General features: G+C 38.8%; 1 protein-coding gene across 3 annotated transcripts in view; it reads left to right on the forward strand.

Moving 5' to 3' along the window:
• ADAMTS3 (ADAM metallopeptidase with thrombospondin type 1 motif 3) overlaps positions 1–20935 on the forward strand; it is a 278667-nt gene that overhangs the window by 215401 nt on the left and 42331 nt on the right. The window lies entirely within an intron of this gene.

A 20935-nucleotide genomic window follows, 5' to 3' on the forward strand; every position in this document is an offset into this window, starting at 1 on the left:
CAACAATTCTTAATTTTATTAATCATGATTTTATTTATTCTAATATTTAAGCCAATATGTTAAACATATATTCTGTTCATTAGATGCCAATGTATAAAATTCTACATATGTCTCTGTGAAATGGAAAATAGTGTAGAAACTCAGATACATGTTTATTTGTTCGCTGGCACAGATCCCAGTTATGAAGACTGCTTAGCGCACAGAAAACAAATTCCCCTGGAGATGCTACTTTTATTAATTCTTGCATCATTCATTGTGTCCCTGGACTGCTTTCTTCTACACTAGGGAGGCAGTCAGTCAGGATAGACTTGTTAGTAAGGCGCTTGGAGTAATTCCACAGAGATTTGTCACAGTCTTTGTCCTCACAGTACTTATAATTTAGTCAAAGATAAAAGTGATGCAAAAAAATGCAAAGGTTGAGCAATAAAAGGCATTCTATTATTAAGACATATCAGTAGGCACTGTATTGTAAGTTCTTTAAGACTTTAGAGGGAGCAGCTGTGAAGTGTTGAGATTATCAAATTGGGACTTAGGAGGCAGAGGCTTTAGTTCTAGCTATGTTCCTGGTTGATTTTGTGACCCTAGATAATCATGTCCCTTCCTGGGATTTAGTTTCTGTATTTATAAAATTAAAAGATGGTACAAGATGTAATAATCCTCTAATCCATCAGGAAGCTTCAGGTTAAAGTAGGTCTGTAGGGATTTGTTTCCTGGATTTTTAAAAAAATTTGCTTTGTTTTTCAAAGGGCACATGGGATTGTCAAGGTTTTCTAGACAGACTCTGTTGACAGGAAAGTAGAAATGGCTATAGTATATTCACCACACAGTAAGCTGAGGTGTCAAGGAATACACAAGACTGCTGCATTTTTGGTTTTATAACCATTGCCAAAGATATTTTGTTTTTAAGACCATTAAAAAAGTTAGGTAATAGGCTGAGTCTTTTATCTCCAATACTAGAAATTATTCTAAAGCTAATCGAGCATCAGAGAATGGAACTGGAAGAGGGAATATAATTTTTAAAACTGAAGTTCATTGCATCTGAAGTAATTAGTATATGTAGAGGTTTTTAGGAGGTAATAATAACAGTCCCCCCTCCCTTCCCAAGTTCAGAATTGACTGAATGATAGGCATAGTGAAAAGGCAGATGAAAAATAAATAGTTTTATTATTGATAAGAGCTGAATTACACATCATTTAAATGTATAGCCACAAATATTTTTCTTATTCTCAATTAGTTGAGAGCACTTTGTCCCAGCTCCTGCCACCCAGGAACATTTGGCAGTGTTTGGTAGGGAAGATCCCCTGGAGGGGGGCATGGAGAATTCTTGCCTGGAGAATCCCATGGACAGAGGAGCCTGGCAGGCTACAGTCCATAGGGGTCACAAAGAGTTGGAGACAACTGAAACGATTTAGCATGCACCGAGGCATTTTTGGTTATCATAACTGGGAAAGGAAGCTCTGCCACCACTGAGAGATGCCAGGGATGCTGCTAAACAACTACAACATAAAGGGCAGCTCTACACAGTAGAGAAATATGAATTATCTGGTCTAAAATGTCAACAGTGCCAAGGTTTAGAAACCTTGTTAAAAATTAGACAGTCTTGCTCACAACCCTCTATCCCCAACCCCCAATTAAATCAAAGGTTTAATAGAAAACCCTTAATTTCAGGTTTTCAATTAAAGTTGAAACTCAGTAATTTCAGATTTCCTTTGTAGGACTGGTAGAGAGCTGTAAGCATGAGAGACTGAAGACTGAGTCTCTTCCTTCCCTCCCTACGCTCCCATTGCTCTGTTGCAGACTGTTATATCTGTAATACTGAAATGAGAATGCCCTGTCTCAAATTGATCAATTAAATAAGAGTGGGAGAAATGAAAAAAAAACAATAATGATACTCTAATGAAACTATCTCTTGGAAATTTGAAGCAAAGAAATAAGTTGGGTTTTTTGTTGTTGTTTTCCATGACAAGTTTGGAATAATTAGTAACTCCTATGCTAGCCTTGTTTTATGGCTTCCCATGGTTATCTAAAATCATGGCTCTCCAAACTTGAGCCCTACCCAAATATAGAGGCTTTCTTTACATGTCACAGGGGGCTTCCCTGGTGGCTCAGACAGTAAAGCGTCTTTCTGCAATGCGGGAGACCCGGGTTCGATTCCTGGGTCGGGAATATCCCCTGGAGAAGGCAATGGCACCCCACTCCAGCACTCTTGCCTGGAAAATCCCACGGACGGAGGAGCCTGATAGGCTACAGTCCATGGGGTCACAAAGAGTCAGACACGACTTCACTTTCACTTTCGCTTTCACTTTACATGTCACAGAGGTTCAGGCAGAAACTATAAAAGAAAACTGACAGCAAAAAGTCTATTCTTGCATTGATTTGGGGAGAAATGGGGGGTTTCTAGCCAGGTGGCGCTAATGGTAAAGAACATGCCTGCCAATGCAGGAGAGGCAAGAGATGTGGGTTCAATACCTGGGCGGGGAAGATCCCTTGGAGAAGGGCACAACAACTTGCTCTAGTTTTCTTGCCTGGAGAATCCCATGGACAAAGGAGCCTGTTGGGCTACAGTCTATTGGGTCACAAAGAGTCAAACATGACTGAAGCGATTTAGCATGCATGCACGTGTCCCTGTGATAGAGAAAAGATCACAGTTTCCTTTAGTCTGGTTTGGCACCTTTAACTTAGTTAACTAGTCAGCAGATACAATCTTCTTTTAGTTTACCTGATAGTCAAATATAGTTTCCGTACCCAAAACCAGGTGATATTTAGCATGCCATTCCTGAACCAAGGGAGTACTGTTAGGTCCCAGTGATTTGCTTCATGGTTGTCTCTTTAATTTAAACTGAACACCTTTTCAAAGGAATGTTCATATTTATCTCATACTTTATTGTCTTGGAAAGAGTTCTTAAATTATTAAATGTTAAACATCTGTGTAATGAAAGAATGGATAAGTGAACAAATGAGTGTAAATAACAGAGGTAGATTGTGAACAGACAGAAACTTTGGATTTGAAATAAGAGGATATAAATGACATGAAGGCTTTAATCAGTTTAACAATATAATAAAAGAAGTGTTTAGAAAGGAATTTAGCATTTGGTCATGTCAATATTTTTTCAAGTATATTGCAAAATGGAAAATTATTGTGACTTTTTTTTCCCTAGAGGAGACAGAGGCTTAAAATGTCAATAAAATTGAGGTAAATTTTTACAGTTATTTGAAGTTAGTAAAACAATCTGAGATAATGATAATACAATGATGGTAATCATTAAAAGAAGACAAGGAAGGGGCTTCCTTGGCAGCCCGATGGTGGAGATTCTGCATTTCCAATGCAGAGGAAGCAGGTTCTATCCCTGGTTGGGGAACTAGGATCCCATGTGCTGCATGGCCAAAAAACAAAAGACAATGACTAGCTTCTGTGTTGGTGAACACATCACAGTGCTGGGAGGGTGAGGGCCTGGAAAGAGCATGGAAGCTCTGTACCTCTCCCCGCAAACCTTGCCTTCTGCATCTCTTACATTTGTCTGTTCTTAAGTTGTATCAATCATTTAAAAATAAATATGTAGGAGATGCAAGACAATAATGGCAAGGCAAGATAGTCTTGAGTCTAGCCTGCCCCTAGCACTATATGGTAGGAGACCTTGTACAAGAGCTAACTTCTCAGTTTCCTCACTAGGAAGATGACAATAGCGGTGGCTGTGCTCACGCGAAAATTCTAAAGAAGAAAGGAGAGTGTGAGCATAGAACGTCTAGAACTGAGAAGGAGCCTAGCAGACGGCCAGCTGACACTGGCTGTAAAGAACTCAAAGCTCTTCCCACAATTTGCTTTTCCCCCTAAGTTCTACAAAGGGAAGCAGAAGGCTCATCATGTGATGTGAAGAAAGATGACATGCTTGCAAGTATCTGCCATGAATCATTGACAGGCACAGGGCTTGCCCCAAAACAAAACGGCAGTTTTGTGAGGGATTTAAACAAGGGCGGCACAGCCCTCACCCCTACTTGATGCCCCAGTTTTCCCAGAATCTCAGAGAAGAAAACATCAAAGGATTTGCTTAGGGTGATGTCTGGAGTCTAGGATGGAGCCCATCTCAGCACCCAATCTCATGAGCCTTTTGCCACCTATAAGCCAGGACCAGAATCTGGAGAGAAAGGGATGCAGACCTCACTGAGCTGATTTCATTGTCAATATTAACCTGGAGTGGGGGTAGGGACAGGCAAAAAACCCTTCCTGGGACCATTTTCTCCAAAAATTAAGAGTCTTGCATTTTATTGGGGGAGGTGCAAAAAAGCCTATTGTGTTCAGGGAACAGACAAAGACCAGTGACATCTTAAAGAGAAAAAGTCTACCCCAGTATTTAGGGCAGAAGAAAACCTTGGGGGAAAGCAACTTTCATGCTGTGAGAATACTCAAGCATCTCTGTGGTGTGGCTCATTTGATGAAAATCAGATACTTCTGGCCAGAAGCCAGCATCACTGCCATACATACAGGAAATCCACCTTCCAAGTGGCATCCTTATAGCAGGTGGTGCTAATGGTAAAGAACAAGCCTGCCAATGCAGGAGGCACAAGAGACGCGTGTTCAATCCCTGGGTGGGGAAGATCCCTTGGAGGAGGAAATGGCAATCCATTCTAGTATTCTTTCTGGAAAATCCCATGGACAGAGGAGCCTGGTGGGCTACAGTCTATGGGGTCCCAAAGAGTCGGACGTGACTGAGCATGCATGCTCTAGACCCTAATCAAGACTTCAGGTGAATAGACCCAGCTGACACCTGACTTTGACTTCATGAGTAAAACCAAGCTGGGACCACCCAGCCAAGTTGTTCCCAAATTTCTGACTCGTGGAAACTGTGAGAGAATAAATGATTGTTTCTGCTTTAACAAAGTAGAAGAAGGAAGAGAAGAAGATAGGTTATTGGGAGGTAGGAAGGTGAAACTTCAAGTTCTATTTAATTTTAACTCCAGTTAATCATAGTTTAAGTATAACCAAGAAAAACATTTGAAACATAAGTCAAGAGTAATGTTAAATAGCTTTGGTTTATCTGCTATTTTAAATTAGATAGTTGCCACCTTTTGACACAAATATATTTCCTTTGTTTTAGGCCCTTATTGCCTAATGATAGCGTGTGTGTGCTTAGTCGAGTCCAACTCTTTGTGACCCCATGAGCCCCCTAGGTTCTTCTGTCCATGGGGATTCTCCAGGCAAGAATACTGGAATGGGTTGCCATGCCCTCCTCCAGGGGATCTTCCCAAACGAGGGATCCCAAACCATGTCTCCTGCATTGCAGGCAGATTTTTTACCATCTGAGCCACCACGGAAGTCCAAGGATACTGGGTCTGTAGCCTATCCATTCTCCAGGGGATCTTCCCAACCCAGGAATCGAACCAGGGTCTCCTGCATTGCAGGCAGATCCTTTACCAGCTGGGCTACCAGGGAAGTCCAATGGCAGTGATAACTGTGCAAATGAGCATGCTAAAGTTCTTTACGTGATTTGTCATGGAAATCTTGGGATTTGGACACTGGAAAGACAGCTCACTGAGTTAACACTTTGCTCTGGGGTCTCAAGTGAACAGGCGCCAGGTGATTTTACTAAGATCCCTTAAGAGGAAACATGCCCTCCACTGAATCCCCAGCGTCTTTGCAAATGAGTCAGTGAAAGTGAGAATCTCCATTGCCTTCCATCTATGTTTATTTTTAACTCATCCTCTTTCATAGAACTCGAAATTTCTCCCAGACTCATCTATAAAGAAAAAACAAACAGATATGACTGTATTTTAAAACAACATGAGGAGCCATCAGAATAATTTAAATTGAGGGGCGTTCTACACAATAACTGACCAGTACTCTTCAAAACTATCAGAGTCTTGAAAGAAAAACTGAGGAACTGCCCCAGATTTAGGAACACTAAGAAGATATGGCAACCAAATGTCATAGATTGGATCATAGAGCAGTAAAAAGGTTTGTGGAACACTTGATAAAAATTTAAGTGACTCTTTAGGTCAGTAGATTGTATCACATTAAAATTAATTTTCTAAATTTGTACTGTGTACTGTAGTTATGATGAATGCTAGCATTTGAAGAACTTGGGTCAGGGGTGTATGGAAATTCTTTTTTCTGTATTTCCAATCTTTTATGTAAGTCTGAAATTACTTCAGAATGAAGTTAATGAAAAAAGTCAATGCATTAAAAGAACACCTGATCTGATGTTTTGTCCTGTTTCATTTATTGTGTTTTTAACTTTTAAAGGATATAATATAAAATGCTATTTTTTAAGAGACTTCAAATATGGGTAGAGATGGGTTGTCAGAGAAAGTGATTTATGTGTTTTTGCTTAAACACAATAGGAAAAAAATATGCAATGAATATATGATACAATAGTAAATAAAGTCAATATTAAAATATTAAAAACTCTTTACTCTTAAACATAAACTTTCATTAAAGCATAGCTGACATATAATAAAATATGCATTTTAAGTGTAAAGTTTAATAACATTTTATTAAAAATTATTATTTTTTGTTTCAGCATAGTGTTCTTGCACATACTTTCAGAGTTTAGAGCAAATAAATTGAAGCTTGCCTATCCTTCCTTTTCTCAGTAAATGACTCTCTTAATGCAGCCACTTATTCAAACCAGAAACCTTCTAGTATAATAGAGGTGTTTCCTCACTTGTGGATATACTTTACTAGGGGAAATTAGATTTGTAAATTATTATGTATAAAATCATCTAGAAAGGGCTAATTGACTGAAAGCAAGTATTGATTCTGTGCTGTGGGGGAAGAATACTAGGGTTGTCTTTGAACTAGAGGTATGAAGAAGAAGTATGCTTGAATGTTAGAAGTTAGATCTTTGAAGATGAACAACAGGGACTTCCAGTCAGAGAAGATGGTTGAATATTCAAAGTTCCAAATAGATGCACAGCATATATTTGAATTTGACTACATACACATTACATTAAAGGAGATTAATGTAAAATAAGAAAATGAACTTAGATAGCAATTATAGAACTTTCCAGAGAGGTTGCTCCTCTTTGTTTACTTCTGCTTATAGTTTCTTAGCCAACAATGGATGGGTATTTACTATGTTTAATACACTGGGAGAATATAAAGAAATTCTTTGTAGATTAACACCAGGAAGCACAGATTTTGGTAAAGATGATGAAATGAAGACCACTCTTCTAAATGTTAGTTTGATTTGAAAGAAGTAGAAGCTGATGCTACGGGATCATGCCATTTTTTGCTGTTGTTGTTCTGGAACTGGTTAACTTTTACCAAATTATTAAGTGAAAGTCAAAAGGACATAAAAGCCATATGTTCCATCTACTGTAATCCTTTTAGAAGCTAGAATTTCTCTCAGCCACTGCAACACCTAACTAGTACTTACCATTTGTTTTGACTCTGGGAATCATTTTCTTTCTTTGCATATTCACTTTTACACATTTTGGTGATAAAGGGTGATGGCATTACTATCTTATTGTTATTCTTTCTTTGTCTCATGCAAAGCTTTCCTTTTTATTATGTGTTAATATCTCTGACAGGATAAAGAAAGGTTAAAGAAGTATTAATATTCTAATATTGACTAAGATTAACCTACCTAATTTGTTTCAAAAAGCAACCCAGAAAGTAGATCCTGTGTTGGTTTTCACAGTCGTATTAAATTGGTATCAGAATTTGAAGTCCACATATATTGGGACTAGTAAACAAAAATAGCACATGAGTATAAGTTGTGTAAAAGTGAATCTATTCATTAAACATTTATTCAACTATCAGTCCATGATTCCTGCCCTTAAGAATCTTATGAAAGAGAAAATCAAGAATCATGGAATTTCCCATTTGGAAGTACCATAAGAAGCATATTATTATTATCCCTTCATTTTATAGATGAGGAAATAACAGCACATATATTCTGTACTATATTGCTTACAGCAGTTATGTTGGTCAGATGAAATTAAATGTATTGGCTTCAGAAAACCTCATCTTTCCACAATTTCCATTGTGTTCAGAACCAAGGCTATGGGTAGAAGATATCATGGCAATTAAAATCCATCTCTGGTGCCTTTGTTCTTTGTTGTCTCCAAACTTTCTTCCCATTGTTCCGTCCTCCCCCTTCATCTCCATTTTTCTTTTATGGTAATATTTCATTTATCAAGATCAGGGTCAGCTGTCAGCTCCTGTGAACCTTTCACAAATCATCCCCTTCTTATTATAAAATGTTTGCATTCCTGGCAGTAGCTCTCTGATAGGTTGTTTGCTCCTTGAGTACAGTTACTATGCATTTTTAAGCTTCATGCTGCTGCTGCTAAGTCGCTTCAGTCGTGTCCGACTCTGTGCGACCCCATAGACGGCAGCCCACCAGGCTCCCCCATCCCTGGGATTCTCCAGGCAAGAACACTGGAGTGGGTTGCCATTTCCTTCAATGCATGAAAGTAAAAAGTGAAAGTGAAGTCACTCAGTCCTGTCCGACTCTAAGGACCCCATGGACTGCAGCCTACCAGACTCTACCGTCCATGGCATTTTCCAGGCAAGAGTACTGGAGTGGGGTACCATTGCCTTCTCCTTTTAAGCTTCATATTTACATCTAAAATAGTGTCAGGGCTTCCCTGGTGCTAGTTGTAAAGAACCTGCCTGCCAGTGCAGGAGACTTAAAGAGTTGCAGGTTTAATCCTTAGGTCAGGAAGATCCCCTGGAGGGAGGACATGGGAACCACTCCAGTATTCTTGCCTAAAGGATCCCATGGACAGAGGAGCCTGGCAGGCTACAGTCCCCAGAGTCGCAAAGAGTCCGACACGACTGAGTGACTTAGCACACACACATGCAAAACAGTGGCAGCCACATAGTATATATCCAATAAAAGTGTAACTCATTCAGTATTTTAGCAAATATTTTAATGCTGTGTACCAAGTATTTAGTTGGGAACACAAAAGACATTTCCTGTTCATATTCAGATTAGAGATTGGTGGGGAAATCAAGCAAGCACATCAAAGATTATGATAAGAGCTCTACAGGGAACCAACAGTTTGCTTACAAAGGGAATAACAGGGCTAACGGGCGGTAGGGACAGTCTTCTCCCAAGAAATGATGGTTAAGTTGAGATTGAAAATAGAAGAAAGAGCCATTGAACAAGAGCAAGTGTTTTAGTTATAAAAAGAAAGCCACTGTGGCTTGAGTCTATCATTCAAGGAGTCAGGTGGAGCTTGAAGAAGAGGGCAGGCATCTTTCAGGTCATGGGAGGAGACTGAATTCAATTTTAAGAGAATTAGTGGAAAGTCATTGAAAGCCTCTTTCTGTGTTGTAAAGAATAGATGGCAGTGATCTAGGGACAATGAAGACAGATCAATTAGAAATCAATTGTAGATGTCTAGGCAGATGATAGTTTACTGGACAATGAGGATTGCAACAGTAAGGGAGTGTTCATAGTAGAGTGGCTTCCCAGGTGGCAGGAGACTTGGGTTCATTCCCTGGGTCAGGAAGTTTCCCTAGAGAAGGAAATGCCAACCCACTCCAGTATTCTTGCCTGGGAAATCCCATGGTCAAAGGAACATGGTGGGTTGTAGTCCATGGGGTCACAAAGAGCAGGACAAAACTTAGTGACTAAACAGCAGCAGCAGCAACATTCATAGTATAATCAATAGAGTTTGTCAGTGGATCAAATAGGGAGCTCAAGGGAAGGGAGGAATCCACCCTGATTTACACTTTTCTGGTTTGAATACTACTGGATAATGGGGCCATTCACATAGATGGGGTAGCCTATTTAAAAAAACAAAAGATTGTGTAGAATCAAGGCTTCAATGCAATCTTTGAAGATATTAGAAATAATCTAGTTTCAGGTCTAGATTCAGAAGAATGATTTAATGTCTTTAAGAATGGGGGTTTATACTACTGGAGAAGGAAATAGCAACCCACTCCAGTATTCTTGCCTGGAAAATCCCCTGGACAGAGGAGACTGGTGGTCTGCAGCCAATGGTGTCGCAAAGAGTTGGACACAACTGATCAACTAGCACAACATTTAGCCTTTGCTGTGTGCCTGTTCGTGATGTTAAATGCTTCACAAGAATTATAGAAAATTCTTCAACTATAGGTTCATTTTCAGTCCTGGTTTGTAAATTAAGAGATTGAAATGTAAAGAACATAGGTGATCTTTCCAGAGTCACACAGCTAAAGTGTGTCACAGTCAAGACTTGAGCCTGGATAGATCCTTCTGCCTTCAGAAACCATTGCTCTTCCTCCGTAGGCTTTACTGCCTCTTGTCACAAAGTTGATGCATTATTGTAAAAAAAAAAGTGAAGTCGCTCAGTCATGTCCCCGTTGCCAAATAAAATTCTGATGTCTTTACTTGTTCTTTTATCTTGTTAGAATACCATTCAAGTCACTAAAATTGAGAATTCAATTACTTGTGTGATTGAATCAAATCAGCTAGCAATCTAGTTGAAGATTCTCCCTAACTGGATGATAAAGCAGATTCTGCAGTTGGAGGAGGGGGAAGGGGGGTATTTTCCTTCCGTGTGCCCGAAGTTTCTCGTTAACAACACTTTGTGGTGGCAGGTATCTCTGTCATTTGCTAAGATCTGTGAGGTGATCTGGGTCTGATGTGCCTATTAAAATGTTCAGTGCCCTGCAGAGAATTGAGTCAATCCCTTAATCTCAGGATTTACCAAGAGAAAACAATTCATTTAAAAAAGGGTAACTCCCTTTTTTAAATGTGTGAAAAAAAAAATCTTGTACTTCCAAGTAATCATTAATAATTAAGAGCATTCAGTTTTCTCATGTACTAAAATTGGCCACCTATGATGGACAATGAACTGGGAATTCATAAATGTATTTTGCTGGATATGGCAAGCTTCCCTACCTAATACTTTTACGGGAAAATGTATGCTCCCGGAAGTATGCTAATCCTAACAGAGCATTAATGGACTTATTTAAGGATTAGCAAACTAATGTGGTTATTGGTTGCTTAATGATGATTCAATCCCTTCACTGCTTTTAATTTCTTAGCTAGTGTTTCTGAAAATGCTGAATGTGAGTTCGAGGCAGATTTATCTGGGGAGTATACATGTTCAGGCAACTTGAGCAAATCATGTAGCAGTTCTGTGATTTGGGTTATTGTCTTTAATTATCTTTAATCCATTCTTTATATTTGAATTCACATTAGCACTCCACACATTTATTTACCTAGCAGACATACCCGAGTCTTGTTAGATGCTAGGGAGGCAAAAATGAATACAATTTAGCTCCTTTTTCACAAGAAGCTAACTCTAGCAGTGAAATAAACAAATCAAGAAGTAATAATAATAAAATGTGATAGTTTCACATTTTATAAATAAATAGTTTCACATTTTAAAATAATAGTTTCACATTTTATAATAAAATGTGAAGAGATTCAGCCACAAAATACTGTGTAAACATTAACTGAGAAGGAGGGGATGTGGTTTGGCAAGTAACATTACTGACGAATGAAATCTTCATAGAGGATGTGTCATTTGACTTGAAACTTAGAGAATGAATTAGCATTTCCCTGCTAGAAAAAGAGAAGATGGGTTTTGGAAGATGGGGAACAGATTTTATAAAGATTTTAAAAGTGGTAGCTCATGATGTCTTTGGAGCTACTGGAGATGGAGATGGCAGAAGGTGAGGCTGGGTAAAGAATCTGAGGCTGCCTGTAGAAAAATGTGTGTACTATGCTGAGGAGTTTGAAATTCACGGTGCTAATGAAGAAGGGTTTATGAAAAGGATTTTAAAGATTAGTCTGTGTTTTGAAAAGAGAATTCAGGATAAAATTGAATGATTTGGAGGAAGAGACTCTGTTAGACATTGTGCTATGAACATAGACATATAGTATTACTATATAAGTGCCCAAATTAGGGGACAAAATGTAGTCCATCTGGCTTCACATTCCTTGTGATTTATACTGTCCCTCCCTACCTCAAAAAACTTACTGTCCCCAATGTGGATCGAACACATAAGGTCACAGAGACAGACTGGAGTAAGCACACATCATTTCAGCCACCCCTTGTATAAATATGTACACCTTCCCTGGAATATCCTGGACCCATCATTCTGGAAGAAACTCCCTTCATCACAGGTGAAATTCACATAACATGATACGCAAGCAGTGCTGCTGTTTCATAGGTCCTTTAATTTTAACTGAACAAGCAATAAATACTTGTTTCCCTGGTTTGTTTCAGCCTGTATTTTTTCAAGGGTCCTACAGCAGAAAAACTTTTTAGTTTGCTAAGCAAATCGTCTTTCTCATTCTTGAAGAAAGAAATCAGTTCTGCCAGAGCTTTTGGTATGTTTCCACTATTCCAAAGGCTGGAAGACTTCATGAGGCCTTATAGCTGAATTGCCTATTCTTGGTCCACCCAAAGCTCCTTTGATGCCTAGGGAAGTCAAAGCATAATTAACCATAAAATGAGAGCCTCATGCTTATGGAGAACAGCTATGTGAACCCGATAATCTGTCCTTCTGGAGAACTACTGAAATGAGCCCAAATTACCCAAATGAAAACATTTGCAAAAGTTTTAAGAGGTGGTTGCAGCAGTTCAACTGAGTAGGACACATACTGAGGTGTTGGACGTGAAGGTGGACAGGAGAGACAGATGTGAGCGGTGGTGCTGCAGGACTCGGTAATATACTGACTATAATGCTTGAAGAAGAAGAAAGAATCAAGATGGTTTCATCTTTAGGACTTCCCTGGTGGTCCAGTGGTGAAGAATCCACACTTCCAATGCAGGGGGTGTGGATATGATCTCTGGTTTGGTGAACTAAGATCCCGCTTGCCACTCAGTATGGCCAAAAATAAATAATTTTTTTTAAAAAGATGGTTTCATCTTTAACTGTGATAGAATACTCAGAGAGAAGAACAGGAGAGGGTGAGTATACTTTGAGATATATTGATGTATTTCCAAATAGATAGATCTCTTACTAAAGCTGAACAGATGACTGTGAAGCCTGAGAGAGGTGACTCAGTGTGAGATATTTGAGATTCATCAGTCTATAGACATTGGTTGAAGAAACAGCAGTGGATGAAATATTGCAGAGAAAGAATGTGAAAAGAGGATCAAAAACAAAATATTGAGACACACTGATGTGTGGGTGAGCCAGTGGAAAAGGAGAAATTATTAAAATTTAGCTAAATAACTTGAATATCATTGATGAATTTAAATAATATCATTTATGAATGTAGTGATAAACAGTACTAAATGCTACAAAATATTATGGGTGCCTTTATTTTTTCATGATGAAGGAAAATTGGGAATATTAGTAAAAGAGGGAAAAGAACCCCAAGAAGGGGGGCGATTGAATATGAAAAATGGCATTGATTTTTTGGAGCAAATAAATATCTTTAAGGAAGTGTGAAAGATCCTAAAGGAAGGAAACTTAGCACTTCCACTATGACAGGAAGAAAAAGACAGGCAAGATGGTTATAACAGAGAACAGACATTGGTGTCATATAGACTTATTGGATTTGTAGCTGTGCTAATCATTTGGGGAACAAATTGCATAACTTCTCTGGGTCTCAGTCTCTTTTTTACATAATCAAGATGTCTCCTTCGTAGTGTTTGACATTCTTGATAACAGAGGTTGAGCTTTTGTACCAGCTCTTCCCTTTTTCCTGGATCACTTGTGCCCCAGAGAGGCAACTGCCTATTTTCTTCTTGTCCAAATGGGTCTTCAGGCTCTGAATTGCCCAGCTTCAGGTAGCTTCTTCCTCTCTCTCTTGTCCTCTAGCTCATCACTCAGATTTTCTTCATAGCACCCTTTCCTATCTGAAATGACCTCGTCTGCATGTCTTTTTGTGATGATTTATATTTTCCATACTTAGTGCCTGTTTTACCTATTAGAATATATTCATGGTAAGAACAGGGTTCCCTGGAGACTCAGCAGTAAAGAACCTGCCTGCCAATGCAGGAGAATCAGGTTTGATCCCTGGGCCAGAAAGATTCCCTGGAGAAGGAAATGGCAACTCACTCCAGTATTCTTGCCTGGGAAATCCCTTGGACAGAGGAGCCTGGTGGGCTACAGTCTATAGGGTTGCAAAAGAATTGGACACGACTTAGCAACCAAACGACAATAGTAAGAGCAGAGACTTAAACTCATGTGTCAATCAGTTCCCGACCCCTAGGACCCTTAGGCACAATTCAGTTCACTAAATATTAGATGAGACTATTCATAAAAGGTAGTTATTAGGGGAGGGAGAAATTAGTGGTTTGAGATTAAGAGATACACGTGTTCATCATGCTAATTTGCCTCAGTTATGTGCAACTCCTTGCAACCCTATGGACCGTAACCCACCAGGCTCCTCTGTCCATAGGATTCTCCAGGCAAGAATACTAAAGTGGGTTGCCATTTCCTTCTCCAGGGCATCTTCCTGACCCAGGGATCGAACCTGCATCTCTTACATCTCCTGCATTGGCAAGCGAGTTCTTTACCTCTAGTGCTACTGTATATAAAATAAATAGTCAACAAGGACCTACCGTCCAGTGCAGGGAACTATATTCAATATCTTGTAATAACCCATAATGGAAAAGAATATGAAATACAGAGTATAACTGAGTCACCTTGCTATACACCTGAAACTAATACAACATTTTAAATTACTATACTTCAATTTTTTAAAAAAGTAGTCATTATTCTGAAATTGGAAGTGAGGAGAAAGGAGGTGACAGATTAGGAGATAGCTACACCCTGAGTAAAAATATAGAGGACAGGACTGCAAATCTAAGCAGATATATGTTTGGAACTTTTTGCTCAACAAGGTATGGTTGTGGATAGAGTAATATATTTTCCCAGTCTACTATAGGATTCGTTTATGTCCAGCCAAAGTCACCGAGGCTGTCTTGTCATTACCTCTTTGCCTTTAGTTAACAAAAAGTCTCTTTAAAAAAAATTATACATGTATACCATTTATTTGTTTCTATATAATGTTACTAATGATGGCTAACAATTTTTGTTTTTATATTTGCAAGGCCCAGGCACCTTTAAGCACTGTACATATGTGACCTCCTTTATTCCTCTCAGCAATCCTGTAAGGACAGTAGTGTAATCATCCCATTTTACAGATGAGAAGACTGAGGCACAGAGACAAATAAGATGCCCAAGGTCACATAGCTAAGAGCAAACCCAGGCAGTTTGACTTTGGAGCCCATACCCTTAAGCACTGAGCAATATGGCCTTTCAAGACCTCATCCCTCCGTCCTAAAGAAATATGAGTGTTTTTTTTTTTTTTTGTCAAAGGCAGACAAAGCTGTTCATCAGCTAGTCAGACAAAGCAGGTCACAGTGTCCTGCCAGGGAAATGTCCTGGGAGAAATGGTCCTGTCAGGGAACAAACCTGGAAGGAATTTTCCTCTTAAGGAAAGGAATACTTGATTTAATTAATCAAGTAAATCAAGTATTCCTAAAATCATTACCTTTCCCCACCTTCACATTGGCAATCCCTTCCAATTTAAGGTTACTTAAAAATTAAAATCCTATTTACCCCATTTTTCAGGTAAATAAATATTCTGGCCTCAACCCTGATCACCTTGTAGAAAATCCACCTGTGCTCCTTAGGTTTCCTGACATGGTGACAGGATATTCAGTTTTGCATCGATAAACTTTGATTTGCCTTATGTAATATCTGATATATGACTTCTTAGAATGTTTATGCTTAATGCTTTGCTTACAACCCAAAACACTGGTTATAAATTTCAGCCCTATCTTTTCTTTTCCTATTCAGTTTTTCCAGTGATTTGCTCCAGCTCCTTTTCATTTTTTCCCCAATATATTTTTAGATTATATTGACCATCAAGAAATCCTTAAATGGAGTCAATTTCAAATCTAGTTAATTGTTTAGTTCAGTCGCTCGTGTCCGACTCTTTGTGACCCCATGAACCGCAGCACGCCAGACTTCCCTATCCATCACCAACTTCCAGAGTCCACCCAAACCCATGTCCAATTAATTCATTTCCTTAAAATTTACACAAAGGAAAATTATGAAAAAGAAGTAAAGTTTTTTCTAGTTATCTTTATCAGTATGCTTACATATCAGTTTCTTAAACTCGGAGGTAGTGATTATTCTACAATTAGATTTGTTTTGCATCGCGACAGTGCAGTGGTCTGCAGTGTGTAGAAGTGTATCGAGCTGGTAAAAACTGCTGACTCTGGAGCCAGATTGCATAGGTGTACATCCTTTACTCTGTGCACTAGCTGTGACCTTGGGCAAAGTACTTAACCTCTCTGGGCCTCAATTTTGTTTGATGTAAAATGGAGATAATGATATCCTTAAAGTTGTTGCAAAGATTATGCATTATTTGATTAACATAGGTAAAGTATTTAAAACCGTGTCTGGAACTTGGAAAGCTCTGTGTTAATGCTGGTTTTTTGTGTTCTTGATTCTGCTTTAAATTAGGAAAAAGTAGCTTTCCTTATCACTAAGTGTTATAAAAATGCTTTCTTAAAAAATATTATTTTCATTCATCTTAACATATCCAAAATTTTAATTCAGTATGATCTGTTTATTTTTTTCTGTATATCATTTATTGGTTGTTAAAACTCAGGGTTAATTTATACCCAAATCCTAAGTTTCTTCGTGCCTCTCATAATGTGTCAATCAGATGACACTGAAAAACAATCTACATAAAGATGTCTTCAATATTTAAGAGTCCAGTCACTCAATGTTTTTCTCAGGTTAGAATATTTTAAAATTCCTATTTCATTTTAAGGAGCTTATTTTATTTACGTGTAAATATACAAAAGGCAGACATACCCAGTGGTGTGTAAATACATTCAGGTGTGTAACACAGCCTCTCCTTCAACCTCCTCTAACATGTGCGTACTGCCCTCTGCTGGAAAAAGTATTTTTGAAAAATAAAATTGTTAAATTTTTCCCCCTTTTTTTTTTTGATAATTTAAACTGTATCTTTGATTCTATTATTATTCTGTTGAGAGTAAATAAATTTACAGTACAAGATTTTTCAAATCCTTTTCAGTGAAAACTAAGATGGGGAGAGTTATGTTTTTTGTTTTTTTGTTTGTTTGTTTTTCTGTGCTCTTTCTGGATAGATTGGAAAATATGTTCATAAACCTTTAAGACTTTTGGTATGGATAGGTAGAAGTGTTCTCATGTGCCTTTTATTTTGCTGAGGGCAGTTTGTGGCAGTTTGTTTGATTTGAATAGCAGGTGTGTGAAGCAAAAAGAGCAAGTATGATTATAATTTGCCAGTGAGAAAACAGAGGCTCACAGAGGTTAAGCGACCAATCGAAAGTCACTCAGTTTGTCAGTGGCAGATTTGGGACTAGAATTCAAGTCTTAGAATATATTTAATTCTGTGATGCTGATTATTTCTGCAACTCTTATCATATCCTGTGTGTCTCAGAGCCGAAAAAACTTTACATCCTGTTATTGACAAGGCCTGGTAAGATGGCAAGCAGTCAATTTATTAGGTACATTTTAAAAGTGAATAATGTAAAGGAAGCAACTTTTTAAACCTTGAGAAGCAAAATAATAAATGATATCCAGTGCTTTGCCCAATAGAGACACCTAATATTTGTTGATTTGCCACACTGAAAGAATATTTTCTCCTATGTATAAATACTATTGCCTTATATTTGATTATTTCTATCCATGTTATACTCTGAGACAGTTTCACAAATTTGTGCCAACTTGGAACATTCCATAACTGATCTTGATTTCTATTGGGGTACTCCGGTTAACTTACTAGTCTGGCATAATAGTGACTATTGTTAAATAATACTTTTCTTTTGGTGAATGGTAAATTTAACCTTTTAAAAAGTGCCTTTTTATTTCATCATTTTATAATATAATATTGCTATTGAGAACATGAATTGTGTCCTTTATATTTTCTCGGCACTGTGCTGATTTTTAAATTTACCAAACAAAAATGAATTTACTAATTTAGGGTGATTATCTGTATGCTATGGGTTTCCCTGGTGTTTCAGATGGTAAAGAGTCCTCCTGAAATGCACCAGACCTGAGTTCGATTCCTGGGTCGGGAAGATCCCCTGGAGGAGGGCACAGCAACCCACTCCAGTATGCTTGCCTGGAGAATTCCATGAGCCGAGAAGCCTAATGGCCTGTAGTCCATGGGGTCACATCGAGTTGGACACGACTGAGTGACTTTCACTTTCATTTTTCATATGTACATTATACTAACTCAGGTATCACAAGCTATTTGTTATAATTGCCGCCTTTTATTTATTTTATGACTCTCATAGTTTTCTGACATAAAAGTCTCCCATAGTATTTAAAAGTATCATTGTCACTGCTATTCAGCCATGGCTGTAAGGCCCTCCCTTCCCTGCATCACTTCTCCTCCAGAAATTAATTTAGTTCTTTTAATCTGTTTTTCTTTAGTTTAAAATTATATTGTTCCCTGATTTTGTGAACTCACTAACATTGATTTCAGCATCTTTTACATTAAATGCATTTACATTTCAATTATTGATACATTAAGTACATGTTAGGACACCCCCAGTGGTTCAGTGGGTAAAGAATTCACCTGAAATGCAGGAGACACGGAAGATGTGGGTTCAATCCCTCTGTTGGGAAGATCCCCTGGAGAAGGAAATGGCAACTCACTCCAGTGTGGGGGGTCACAAAGAGTTGGATACGACTGAATGACTAAGCGCACACTAACTACATGTTAAAACTTTGTGTGTGAAACCTTTATGCTAATTCAGAACAACCGCATTATGAGAAGTCTCTTGGAATGTCCATGAGTTTCTGTAGATGACAGGCCTGGCTTCAGACATTTACTTGTATTGGAATTATTATGCTAGAAATTTCTTATCAAATAATCCTGAAGAAAAGAAGAATTCAGTCCTCAATTAGGTATTATGAGATATGGAGTAAGATAACAGAATCTGCCCATGGCCAAAAGGGTCATAAGAAATTACAGCTTTTGGGCCAGCATTCAATTCTCCTTATACTGACCTGAAATCTTCTCCTTTAACAGTGAACCCTTGGTTTTAGTTTTATTTGCTGTAGACATTCAGAGCAAATTGAACCCTTTTTCCATGCGGTGGCTGTTTTCCTTCCAGGTTTTCTTTTCTACTTCCTATACTCTTATGTGCTTTAATGTACTTTTCTCCTCACTCTTAAAATTTTTGAGCTGTTGTGTGCATAAATTAAATCTTTCAATTCTTAACCCCAATCATATGAGATAGTATTCTTATTCTGTCCATTGCACTGAGACTCAGAAAGATGAAGCTTTCAGAGATGTCAAAAAAGATGTCAACTGAGACTGTTAGTGGCTCATGTCAGGCTCTTAGCCATGATACCTCTCCCACCACGTTTTATGCGGCCCATTTTCTAGGCTCCTTGCTTAGAGGACTCTGGTTACATTCCTATTTGTATTGTTGCTGTTGTTTAGTCACTAAGTCGTGTCTACTCTTTGTCCCGCCTGGACTGAAGCTGGCAAGGCTCCTCTGCCCATGGGATTTCCCAAGCAAGAATACTGGAGTGAGTTGCTATTTCCTTTCTAGGGGATCTTCCCAATCCAGGGATCAAATCTGCATCTCCAGCTGCTGCTGCTGCTGCTAAGTCGCTTCAGTCGTGTCCAACTCTGTGTGACCCCATAGACGGCAGCCCACCAGGTTCCCCCGTCCTTGGGATTCTCTAGGCAAGAACACTGGAGTGGGTTGCCATTTCCTTCTCTAGGGGATCTTCCCAATCCAGGGATCAAATCTGCATCTCCAGCATTGGCGGACAAATTCTTTACCACTGAGCCACCAGGGAGGCCCTCCTGTTGTATACATCTCTTTCATCAGACAGAACAGACAAAATGAACTCAATGCTACAGATGTACAGTGGCCTCTAGTTGAATGGCTTGGGCATGTGCAACCAGCCTGCATACTTGTCCAATGCAAGAGTGAATTACAGATTGTTTTCACTCCTTGGCTTGTCTTGAATAGTAGTTAAATTGGGTCTTACCATTATAAGTGTGTGTGTGTGTGTGAGTTTGTAAATGTATAGATCTATATATACAGGGGTTTCCCTGGTGGTTCAGATGGTAGAGAATCTGCCTGTAATGCAGAAGACCCAGGTTTGATCCCTGGGTCAGAAAGTTCCCCTGGAGAAAGGAATGGCAACCCACTCCAGTATTGTTGCCTGGAGAATCCCATGGACAAGGAGCCTGGCAGTCTCCATGTGGTCACAAAAAGTTGGACACAACTGAGCAACTAACATGTTCATATATACTGCATTTTTCCACTTAAAAGGAACCCTGAATCTTTACTTGGTAAACTACACTTTATCTTCTTCAGTATATATTAGCTTCCTTAGGTCTTATACCTCCATCTTAGTTGTTCTTCTCTTTTTTGTTCCATCTCAAAATTCAGTAAGTGTACCTTTACCAGAGGACTTCCCTGGTGGCTCAGTCGGTAAAGCGTCTGGCTGCAGTGCAGGAGACCTGGGTTCGATCCCTGGGTTGGGAAGATCCCCTGGAGAAGGAAATGGCAACCCACTCCAGTACTCTTGCCTGGAAAATCCCATGGACAGAGGAGCCTGGTAGGCTACAGTCCATGGGGTCACAAAGAGTCGGACATGACTGAGCGTCTTTACTTACTTACCTTTAACCTACATTTAACACTTTGATGTTTATGGTGTTCTGTGTAGTCTGATTATATTCCTGAAACTTTTCATTTGAGATTTATTGGTATGTTTCTTGGTCAGTATGATAAGAAATCCATGAATTTCTTTTTTTAGAGCATTCGATTATCCATGAGTTACATTTCTTTTTAAGGTTTCTCTCTGTGAGATTTTGCCTATCTTCCCTCTGTGCCTTCTGTCCAAACCTCCTGGGTCTTGAGTTGAATTGAGGTTCATTTTCCATCCCTCTTTCAGTTATTATGACAAGTGTTGGTTCCCTGTTCCTGAGAACAGCTAAGAACTTTGAAATGTAGCCAGATAAAGCCACCTTTCCCATTTCTGCTAGCATTTCCAACT

The sequence above is a fragment of the Bos grunniens genome, chromosome 6 (genome assembly GCF_055505025.1).
Source record: "Bos grunniens cultivar Pamir isolate PY7600 chromosome 6, Bosgru_T2T1.0, whole genome shotgun sequence".
NCBI lineage: Eukaryota > Metazoa > Chordata > Mammalia > Artiodactyla > Bovidae > Bos > Bos grunniens.